Raw genomic sequence first — 12,367 nt, 5'->3', positions numbered from 1 at the left:
TGGGTCCTCTGGAAGAATAATAACAAGTGCCTTTACCTGTGAGTCATCTTTCCAGCCACCTTGTTCCCCTCTATTCTGTTTTGTTTTATGATAGGGTCTCCTTATGTAGCCCAGGCTATCCTTGAACTCCATTCTCCTGCTTTAATTTCACAGTTGCTGGATTTACAGGTGTGTGCTCCTACACCAGGCTACTTTGAATTTTTGTCCTTTGGTGGCTGTTATTATTTGAATTTGATTGTTTTGAAAAAGGTTCTCACGTAGCCCAGGTTGGCCTCCAACTCACTCTGTAGCCAAGGGTTGAATCATGCAAGCTGTTCTCTGACCTCCACCGGCACACTGAGGTCTATTTTCCTGCCCCCCACCTTCCAGGTGTTGGGATTACAGGCAGATGCCATCATACCTGACTGCTTTGACCTTCTCGATCATTCTCATGGAGATGACAAACTAAAACCACAACTGAATCTCTGGAGGGACTGGGCTATCTCTGTGCCCTGTGTATGATGGCTACATAAGAACAGCATCTTCAGCCGGGTGTGGTAGCGCACTCCTTTAATCCTAGCACTCGGGAGGCAGAGGCAGAGAGGCAGGTGGATTTCTGAGTTCGAGGCCAGCCTGGTCTACAGAGTGAGTTCCAGGACAGCCAGGGCTACACAGAGAAACCCTGTCTCGAAAAACCAAAAAAAAAAAGAGAAAAGAAAAGAACAGCATCTTCTCTGGACTGCACACCTTAGATTCCTTTCTCTTGTGTGTGCAGTCCGCATGAGTGGATATGTATGTTTTCATTCATGGGGTCACATGTGTGTGTGTGGATACTCACATACTTGGATATAGGCTATTGTGTGGAAACCTGAGGGTGCTGCTAGGAATTATTCTCAGTTCTGCTTGTGGACGTTGTACATCGTGGTGCGGAGCCTAGTGCGCACCACGATGTACAACGTCCACAAGCAGTGGATACTCACATACTTGGATATAGGCTATTGTGTGGAAACCTGAGGGTGCTGCTAGGAATTATTCTCAGTTGTTCTTCCACTTTATACCTCAAGGCTGCTGCTTGTGGACGTTGTACATCGTGGTGCGGAGCCTAGTGCGCACCACGATGTACAACGCCAGAACACTGATGCCTGTGGATGTGGTACATACATAGCATTATAAACAAAGTTGTTTTTTTTTTTTAAGTGCTTTATTACATGTGTACGTGTGTGTGTGTGTGTGTATGTATGTATGTATGTATGTATGTGTGTGTGTGTGTGTGTTTGTCAGCACACATGAGATCAGAGGACAACTTCCATGAGTCAAATCTCTACCTCCACATGTCAGTCCCAGAGATCGAACTAAGGTCCTTGGGCTTGGGGGCAAGTGCCTTTACCCTCTGAGCCCCATCTCACCATCTCACCAGCCCATAAGCTAAGTCGTTCTTGCAATCAGCCACACAGAGAATCTAAATTCCCCTGTATCGTGGCCTCATCCCAGGGTACCCAAAATACTCTCTTGTCCATAGTCTCCCAGGAAGAGGCAACCCTGAGCAAGCAGTTGGTGGCTAGATGAGAGGATGGCCCTGAGCACTTGGTGACCTCTTGCCTTATTCAGCAAAGGTCCTCATCCCAGCACAACCCACCCCTCACAGTGCCTCCATCTGTGTCAGCTGCCACACAGACTTGAAAACCTGCCTACGCTTAGGATTTTGAGGGAGGCATGTGAAAAAGTTAAGGTGGACTTCTTGAGCCTGCTTAGCACCCTGCCTGGTTCCCTTATCTTATTCAAATATTCTAATTGATACTCTAGCTTCTCTCCCAATGCATGCATCACCCAAGCGCCTCACTGACAGAACAGACCTTTACCTGAGGGCCTCATTATCCTCGGTGCCTGTGCATTGGGCCAAAAATACCTCCCTGATACCTGCTCAACATCTTGGGCTTCCGAATGACAAACAAATAATTGGGTGAAACAAACCCTGGGTTGCTGAGCAGCTGCCACCGGTGTCGCAGCATGGAAGAGTCCGTGGCAATAACAGTCACAGCGCTGCCTGGCTCGTGTCACTGCAGATCTTTGAACAGTAGCTTGCACTGACACCAGAGAATGACAGCTTCAGAAATGGCTTGCTAGTTACCTCAGCGAGGGAGCCCCTCTCATGTAGGGTATGACAAGTGGCTGTCATTTCCACACAGGTGAACAATTGACATTCCAAGATGAGGAAGGAGGGAGGCTGTGGGTGGCTGTGTCTGATGGCAGGTGAGGTGGGATGGTGGAGAGGGATCTCAAATGCTAGACATTATTGTATCTGTGGCAGAAGCACCCTTATGCACATGTGCACACGTGCACATATGAACACATGCATGTGCTCATGTGCACGCGCACACACACGTTCTCTTTCTCCATTTGTATCACCATTCTCACAGCTGTGAACAATTACCCAGCAAAAGCCACTTAAAGGAGGAAGGGTTACTTGGGCTTACAGTTCGAGGGGACTCTCCATCTTGGTGGGAAGTCCTGGAGGTAGCAGTGTATGATAGCTGGTCACATGGCATCCGCAGTCAGGAAGCAGAGAGATGGATGTTGGTGCTCAGCTCTCTATCTCCTTTGTACGCAGTCCGTGTGGCCCCATGCGATGAAGCTGCCAAAATTCAGGGTGGATATTCTCACCTCAGTTAACCCAGTCTAGAAACTCCCTCACAGATGTGCTCCGAGGTATGTCCCGCAAGTGATTCTAGGTTGGCAATCACTATCAACCATTGTGCCATCCATGTGTTGTCTTAGCTAATAATTTAGGCTAAGGAAGGACAACTGAAATCCTGCCAGCTTGCTTATAGAATGTAGTTTGCCATTCAAGCCTGTGTCTCTTTCACAGTCTATTTGTGGTCGGAAGTCTTTGTAGTTAGTTTAAGGTACCAGATGTGGACTCTGACAAGCCTGGGCCTTCCACGAGAGAGAAGACAAGCTCTGGGGCCAGGGAGGTGTCCCAGTGGGTAAGATGTTTGCCTCACGCACCTGAAGACTTGAGTTTTCATTCCCCAGAACCCTGTAAAGTCAGGGACAGTTGTACACAAGAGCCTTTGTCTTAAATAGGGTGGAAGGTGAAGAGACACCCCAAAATTATCCTCCAGCTATTGCACATCATGTGTGTCATGTACGTGTACTCACAGATGAACATGTACATACATATACCTCTCACACACAAACACAAAGACACCAGATGTGTCTAATCTGCTAGGCATGATGCTACACCTAGGATTGGACACAGTCTTCCTCCCCGTTGTCCCTTTCCCATCCTAGTTTCTTCCAGCCTCATGGAGAGGCCTGCTCATACACAGGGTAGGTGGCGTGCTGATCCCATAGTGAGAGCTGCCTTAACCTGAGCCAGGCTCGGACATGTGACCTTGGGACAGGGTTATGCTTTGCCTACTCTCTGCGTAGCTTCTTGAGACAGTCTGTTCTGCTCATTTCCCTGTTGGCAGGCTTGATATTACATGAAAGGTTAACACAACACAGCACGCGTACCCTGATCAAAAGGGACATGACGACCAGTAGCTGTTTTGTAAACGAAGCACTGCCCTGTGCTAATTCTTTATAAATTCTCACCATGCACAACCATGAAGGGAACAGCAGTGGCTTTACATAATTGTTCCATCCGAGCAAAATTTTAGGAAGTTTAAAGCTGTAAAAATATAGGTGGAGATTTTCTCCCAATATATAATAAATACACAAAGAAGTTTCAACAAGCCATCTAGAGATTTAATACAGAGTCTCACTCTATAAATCTAAGCTGACCTGGAAGCTACAGTCTTCCTACCTCAGCATCCTGTGTGCTGGGATTACAGGTGTATGCCACCACACACCTCTAGTGGTCAGACCTTTTTAGATATTCTTCAAGAATAGACATCCAAGGCTCACTGTGTTCAAAGCAGTGGTTCTTGGGCTGGACATGTTGCTTAGTTGGTGGGGATGTGGGGAGCCCTGGGTTCCATCTCAAGCGTTCAGTGAAGCCAGAATTATTAGTATATACAGCGCCTGGGAAGAGGCAGGAAGAGCAGAAATTCAGGGTGAATGAAAGAGATTGCCACAAACATCTGGAGATCTTAGTGTGGCCTCCGTGAGCCGAGGCAGAAGAAGAACCAACCTCTCAAAGTTGCCCTCTGCCCCCAACTCAGGTGCTCACACACACATACATCTGTCTCCCTCCTTCCCTCTTTTGGTCTGTCTGTCTGTCTCTGTCTCTGTCTCTGTCTCTCTCTCACACACACACACACACACACACGCACACACACACACACGCACACACACAGTAGGGAAGGGAGGAAGGGGAGGAGAGAGGGGAAAGAAAGAGAAGAAAAGAGAAGAGAAGAAAGGAAAGGAAAATGACATTGGTTGGTGCCTACCATTTTCTAAGGCATGTCTTGGGCATCCAGACGTGTTGCTGTTTTCAATGCATGACTGTTTAAAGATCCTTTTCTCATGTGATAACATGCTGTTACTGCGCCAGCAAATACATAGTGTTATTGATAATACATCTGTCCTTCCTCAAAGTCCCTTACTCCTGGCTTTCTTACAAGTTCATTCGATGTGATCTGTTCTCATCCGGATATGAAAAAGGGCACACATTGTCAGCCTTAATCCGGAATGCTGCACCCTCTCCCTAGCCTCTCAGCCTTTGAGATTGGGTCTCATGTAGCCCAGGCTAGCATTGAATTCCTTATCCCCCTGCCTCCTCCTCTAAGTGCTGGGATTTTGTTTCTCAAGCTCAGAGACAAAATGTCTCTTAAAAATGAATTTTACAAGCCAGACAGTGGTGGTACACACCTTTAATCCCAGCACTTGGAAGGCAGAGGCAGGTGGATTTCTGAGTTCGAGACCAGCCTGGTCTACAGAGTGAGTTCTAGGAAAAAGAGAAACCCTGTTTCAAGAAAAACCAAAAAAAAAAAAAAAAAAAAAAAAAAAAAAAAAAGATTTTTACTGGAGGGAGAACAACAGCAAGTGAGTCTCTGTCCATTAATCCATCCAGCTGTCCTGGTGTCTGTGTCCACCTGTCTGTCTTTGTGAAGAGCAGTGATTCTCAACCTGTAGGTTGCAATCCCTTTTGGGCAGTTGAGTGACCCTTTGACAGGGGTCATCTAAACTATCGGAAAACAAGAGATATTTACATTACGTCCAAAACGATAGAAAATTTTCAGATATGAAGTCACAATGAAAATAACAATGAAAAGGGTGGCTACCTAGGGTTTTCAAACCCTAAATGACAGTTGTTTTAGAGGTCCCTTCACCACAGTGTCCTCCCAAGGATTCTAGTCAGTTTACCTGCCAAGAACCAGGTACCCAGTGTGCAGGATGCATTCATCAGATTGATCCCTCTCTGCCCTCGGGTTGTTGAATGTTCCAGGATAAAGGGATTACCGAGTGGAGGATTGTGCAACCTTAGTTGAACTCTCCCCTACCCGCCCCAGTGTGTGTGTGTGTGTGTGTGTGTGTGTGCGTGCGTGCGCGTGCGCACAAACTCAATGTACAGAAAATGGATCCCAGGAGCTCTAGCATTGTAGACCAGTGCTCTACCACTGAGCCATGCCTCCAACCTCTCACTGAGAGATGGGGCTAGGCAAATGCTCTACCACTATTCCCCCCCCCCCCCAGCCCCTCGCAGGGGGATTCTAGGCAGGTGCTCTACCACTGAGCCATGTCCCTAGCTCCTTACTAAGGGATTCTGGGCAGGCTGGCATAGCTATAAAGGCCTCGGGCATGGAAAAATACTTCATCCTTTCCTCAGATAGTAAAGAGGGCCTGGATGATAACCCTATCAGGGAGTGTCCTCTAAAACATAACGTTCCAAACCTAACAAACAGAAAAACGGAGAGTCTGTTCTTTTTCTTCTTGCCCTCTCTCCCTCCTCCCCGTCCCCTCCTCCCCCCATTTTCCTCCTCTCCCTCCTCCTCTTCCTCCTCCTCCTCCTCTCCCTCCTCCCACTCTCTCTCCTCCTTATCCTTCTGCTTTTCCTTTTTATTTTTGCTGACTTTGTTTGCTTGCTTTTTTGGTTTGCAAAGGGTTTCACTAGCCCTGACTGGCCTGGAACTCACTGCCAGCCTTGGCCTCAGACCTGTGAAGATCGCCCTGCGTCTGTCTCCAGGAGCTAGGGTTACAGGGTGTGTACCACCATGCCTGGTTTCTGTGGTGCTGGGTAACTTAGCCCTGGACTTGACAAATGCTGGGTAGGCACCGAGCACGCCACCAACCAAGGCACCAACCCAAGTCCCTGGCCCTTCCCTGCCTTTCCTTCTCCTCAGAATTCTACTGATTTTTATCAACCACACTGTTTTCTCATCCCAGAAATAATTTAGTGTGGTGTTTCCTGAGACTTCCAAGTTGTTTTAATAGCCAACTATTCTACCACAAAATGCTTCTTAAAATTGTGTCCTTTTGTATGGCTTTTTTTTTTTTTTCAGTTATCATAGAAAATAGTGGGCTTCATTCTGAGCTTTTTCTAGCATGCTTTGCTTTATACAGTCTCAATTACATACATACATACATACACATGCATACATACAAACATAAATACATAGATATGGATAAATAATTTAAACAAATTTATCTATGTTCTGCATAGGAAAGGAACATGTATGTTTTGTTTCTTGTAGCCTGGCATAGTTCTTTCAATGCCACTATCTCCACTTCCGTCCTTTTTCCTACACATGCTAAGCCTTAACATTCTTGTCTTCCTAGTAGATGGAATGTGTATCTTAGAAGCATGCTTACATTTCTTAAGCGTTCAACCCTCTCCCAGGTCCTTGCATACTGTCCTGTTTCCCCTCGGCCTTTGCTGGACTGGTCTTTTTCACTTCATGTAAAATATACCTGAAGGTCTGGATAAATGATTTAGAGCTAAGCACTTGGGCTTCTCGGGAAAGGGCCTGAGTTCCGTCCCTAGCATCAGACGTCTGACGCCCACCTCTGGGGATGCTGCTTCTATAGGCACATGTGCGTATGTAGACCAAGCTCCCTCCACTTCCAACCCCCAGATCAGGTAAGCCAGAGGATTGACTGATTGATTCAGAGCTAGCTAAACTAACTTTGTTTGCCTCCGAAGTTGAAGGAAGTGGTGGGAACTCCTGTTATAGGATGGATACGGTTGAGGTCCAACATTAAGCCGCTCACTGTGTTTTGTGGGCCACAGGCCATGGAAGCTCAGGTCCATCTGTGGAGGATTACACAGGGGAGGGAAAAGTCACTGTCAACAGAGACCTGCTTGGGAGCTTTTTACACACACCCCTCCAGGCACCGGCCTTTACCTCCACATCAAAGGGACAGTGCTGGCCCAGATCCTCTTATCAACTTTTTTGGTTGGTTAGTTGGCTGGCTATTTTAGGGCCTCACATTACCCCAGCTCACCTCAAACCTGCTACGTAGTGAAGATGACATCGAATACCTTTAATCTTTATTGGCTGCTTGCCTTTTTTGGGCTGTTGGTTTGTTTTAAAAAATATTTATTAATAATTTTACTCTGTGTGTGTGTGTGTAAGTGCAGATTCCAGCAACGGCTCTTAAGAAGAGGGCATTGGATCTCTCTGGAGCTCAGAGTTTCAGGCATTTGTCAGCTGCCAGGTGTCAGTCCTAGGAACTGAACTCGGGTCCTCTGGAAGAGCAGTATTCTCTCTTAACCACGGAGTCATCTCTCCAGTCCCTTCCTTGGTGTTTTGAGATAGAGACTCAAAATTTGCAATCTGGTAGAGGATGGCCTGGAACCCTCATCCTTCCTGCTTCCATCCATCAAATACTGGGTTTATAAGTGTGTGTCGCCACACCTAGTTATACTGATATAACTAGATAAACTGCTGCTTATCAGTTCATACTGCTATCCTCTTATCCTTATTAGGCCCAGAGCCCTGGCAGTCCTAAGAAGCCTGGCTCAGCCACTCATCCTCAACAGACCAATTAAAGAGACAAGAGGTAGTGAAAAGCAGAGAAAGAAATATATTCGGTGTGGCCACACTGGGAAGAGGAACAGCAATGCTCAGTGACCCCTCCCTCATCCCAAGTAGATCTTAAGTGTCTAGATACAGAGGCTTAGCTTTAAATCATGGGCAAGAGTTTACATAGCTAAGTAGTCCTAGTCAAGGTGTGGACCCACCCACTAATTAATTGTCTGGGCTCCAGTCTCTTTGGCAAGGTGATGGGCTGCTGATAAGTTGTTAGAACTGTGTGAAATCTCTTCCCAGGAGATAAGCTTCCCTTTGGCTGCTCGCAGACTTTTCAGCCCTTTCTTTCTCCCAATTTGTTAATCCTGGGGGAGTTCCAGTTCCTTAGGGCCCATTGTTGCAATAGCCTGATAGCCAAAGGGAGGGCGGGCACAGTGTCACTTCAGTATTTTAGAGGCCAAAGGGCAATGTCGAGGGTCTCTATAACATTCTACCTTATTCTTAAGAAATAATCTCATTGAACCTAGAGGTCCCTGATGGCTAGACAGGCTGGNCAGGGGGTTCCAGGAATCCTCCAGTCTCCACCTCCCTGGGCTGGGATTACAAACACATTCCACCACCACACCTGGCTTTTAATATAGGTGTTGAGAATCTAAACTCAGATCCTCCTGCCTTTATGGGAAGTACTCGCCCCAACCCCCGTCACACTTTACGTACTCTAAAGTATTGGATGGATGCAGCTCAGAGGTCGGTGAGAGTTCTGAGTTCCATTCAAAGGTAAGAGCCCCGCCCCTTGTCAAGATTAGTGTGTATTGTGCCAGTAATCCTGCAGCTGGTGCACTGTTCAAGGCACCATTGTCTGCTTAGATTTGAGCAACAGGTTGAAAGGGTAATTGGTACATGGGGCTCAGAACCCTTAACATGCGAGTATCTTAAGAATTTTAAATCCTATTATGTCTGTGAGGACATTATTCTTAACATTGTTTATTTGCTCTTATATCTTATTTTTATACATATATATATATATATATATATATACACACATATACATAATACATACACACACACACACACACACACATATATATATCTTGGTGTATACCCATGTCATGTGTGTGGAGGTCAGGGGACAACTTGTAAGAGTCAGTTTTCTCTTTCTACCGTGTGAGTATCAGTGATCAAACTCAGGTCCTGAACTTCGGCAGGGAGTGCATTTACACATTAAGTCACCTCAACAGCCCTCTCTGTGTACTTCAGTTGTTTTCATTGACTACCTTAATAAATACCAGAAAACCCTCCCACTTACCAAGTCTGAAAGATCTAAATAGTACTCATGTGTTTTTAAAAATGTCTTAAATTATGTGTGTATTTGTCTCTATATGGGTATGTGCTTGTGGGTGCAATTCCTGAAGAGGCCTGAAGAGGGCAGTGTGTAGGTGGTCTTCTGCTTTGATTTATAGGCTGGGAACGTGTAGGCCTTTGTTCACTAAGAATATGCTTTCCTCTGCTGTGTCTGATTTTAATCACACACATATTCAGTTATGCAGAGGCCTGGGATGGCAAGTAAGATGTTTTGCACACATACACTCTACCTGCCACTTGTTGGATCAGCAGTGCCTTATGGCTAGAGATATGTCCAGAAAGACCGGTTGAACCTTACCCCTCTCCTTTATTCTTTATTTTGGGAGTAACAACAGAGTGCTAAAGAATCGGTTCTGGGCTCAACATGGCACCTGTTGGCATGGCATTATATTCCTGCTTGCACCACAAAGTCAGGGTCACATTTGTCTCACAAGACCCGTCTCTCCCTACTCCTCCCCAAGGACCAGAAGCCACTGCGGAGGTCCGACTCCTCCCTCAACCCTGACATTATAGCTCTTTTGTGTGGCATTGCACCTCACAATTCGCAATCAATCCATCTACTTAAAACAGAAGTGTATAGACATTTTTAGGACCAGAGCAAGAAAGTTAGGCCTTCCAGTGAGACAGAAAAATGACCTTCCCTTCAAGGCGCTGATAAATTAAATTGGACTCTTGAGAATGGCTTATTCATGTCCTCTGAGGTAGATCTTGGAAGTGAGTGCCCCGCTGAACATAGGGAAGGTCCTTTGTCAGCACCCTAAAGGCCCATTTGAAATGTCATCAGCTTGGAACGCTATCACCAGAGACTATCAACAGCCCGTTTAAAAGAATGCCGTGGGTCAGGTGGAAATAGATGGCAGGCCCTTAATTCATTACGATAAGGGCAACCGTAAAAGAGAGTTATGTAGTGAGAATTAACGAGATCTAGGATGACTCCGAATCCCCTGTCCTGTGACTGTCCACACCAAATGCCTGTTCTTTTTGCATATGCCCCAGGATCTTCTGTTTAACAAACTTCCCAGAATGAAGAAAGCTGTAACATTCAGGAATGGTCCAAATCTAATTTGATCTCCTTTGGGAAAATTTGCCAGTAGTGATTGACATATCTGATTTCCGACCCCTTTTGGGCACTGAGGATCTAACCTAGAGCCTTGTACCATTACAACTCGTCCTTCCCTGAGGGGTTCTAGGCAGGGGCTCTACCACAGAGCCACGCCCCCAGCCCCTCACTGGGGGATTCTAGGCAGGGGCTCTACCACTGAGCCACGCCCCCAGCCCCTCCCTGGGGGATTCTAGGCAGGTGCTCTACCACTGAGCCACGCCCCCAGCCCCTCACTGGGGGATTCTAGGCAGGGGCTCTACCACTGAGCCACTCCCCCAGCCTCTCACTGGGGGATTCTAGGCAGGGGCTCTACCACAGAGCCACGCCCCCAGCCCCTCCCTGGGGGAGTCTAGGCAGGTGCTCTACCACTGAGCCACGCCCCCAGCCCCCCACTGGGGGATTTCAAACAGTTATACTGCTTGGCTATGCCTGTAGTTTCTCACTAGAAAATTCTGGGTAAGTACTCTACCACTGAGGTATATTCTCAGCTGTCTTCTTTCTTTTTATTTTGAGACAGGGTCTCACTAGGTTACCTAGACTAGCCTTGAACTCTTTAGCTAGGCAGGCCTTGGACTTAGGAATCCCGTTTCAGCCTCTAGAGGAGCTGGGCTCACAGGCCTCTACCTCCATGCTACCTCCATGCCTGGCTCCCGTATCTGATTTTAAATTGTTGAGAGTTGGACCAGATTTTAAAATGGGTGTCCGTTTAATGTTATTTGGTGATGATAATGTCATCTGATAATCTGAAAGCTCAGCTGTAACCTCATGCCCTCAGTGGATATAAACAGCCTAATCTAATAAGCATGGGCTTCGTTGTAAGCAAGGCATCAGGGAGGAGAGAGCAAGGTGCCTGGGATAGATTTTAACAGGAGTCAGTATTGGAAATGTTTGTGCAGATTCTGACTTTAGAATTATTTTCTCATTGGGAGATGTTTGTGACAAGCACCCCCTCCTCACTGTTGTCCCCCTCCCACAAGTCCCCCATGTAGCTCAGACTGGACTGGAACGCAGCTGTGTAGCCAAGGCTGGCTTCCCGCTTGCTACAGTTCTCCTGCTTCTGCCCCACCCCACCAAATGGAAGGCTGGGATTCTAGGTGTGCCTCACCTAACGCAGTTGCCTGTGGACGGCCACCTGTACCTGGAGGCCAGAGGCCAGCCACAGCTGCTGTACCTGGAGGCCAGAGGCCAGCCACAGCTGCTGTACCTGGAGGCCAGAGGCCAGTCACATCTGCTGTTTCCCAGGTGTCCTTTGTTTTGTTTCTTTGAGCCAGGCACTCTCATTGGCTGGGAACTTACCATGTGGGCTAGTACTGATCTGTGTCTCCATTGCTGGGCTTGTGCTTGTCCACCCTCACCACCCCTCCAGCCTCCCCAGTAACAGGGGTGCCAGGACTCCAGCTCTACTTCACATATTTGCAGGGGCTGAGCCATCTCCCCAACACTTAGCTCCTCTTCCTCCTCCCTCCCCACCCCCCACATTTTAACAAAGTAGCAGAAAGCTAATAGAAAATATTCAATACCTGAAATGCCATTACTCAACACTTTCATTACTGAACACACAGAAAGAAGGGAGAAGGGAGGGAGGGAGAGAGAGAGAGGGAGGGAGGGAGGGAGGAAGGGAGAGAGGGAGGGAGAAAACACGCACGAACTTAAGAAGTGATTATACTGTTGATTCATCCCCGTGTGTAACTTGCTGAATTGCTGTGTGGTATACACTGGACCGCTGCTAACCATTCCATCATGCCATATGTAATTAGCTTTTACGTATGTTGGTGGTTCCTGTCTACGTGGCGTTCGCCCTTGGCCTTCTTAAATTTCTGTGGCTCGAAATATGAACAGTAAGAGGAGCAGAAACAGATACATACTAAAAAAAAAATCCCTGGACCTCAACTGTAAGTGAAAATCCCACCACACAAATGGAACCTTGTAGAATCCTAAGTGCTCAAGTTTTAGAGCAGAGAAGAAGAAAATAATAATAAGGCCTTAAGACTCTTTTTTTTTTTTTTTG

General features: G+C 46.9%; 1 protein-coding gene across 2 annotated transcripts in view; it reads left to right on the top strand.

Annotated features, from left to right (window-relative positions):
- The window catches only part of Auts2 (activator of transcription and developmental regulator AUTS2), a 1,096,900-nt gene that overhangs the window by 1,026,853 nt on the left and 57,680 nt on the right, over positions 1 to 12,367 (top strand). The gene's annotated exons all lie outside the window — the stretch shown is intronic.

This window comes from Mus caroli, chromosome 5, assembly GCF_900094665.2.
Source record: "Mus caroli chromosome 5, CAROLI_EIJ_v1.1, whole genome shotgun sequence".
Lineage (NCBI taxonomy): Eukaryota > Metazoa > Chordata > Mammalia > Rodentia > Muridae > Mus > Mus caroli.
The sequence above is the reverse complement of the archived record's forward strand: the minus strand, read 5'-3'. Positions and strand labels throughout refer to the sequence as shown.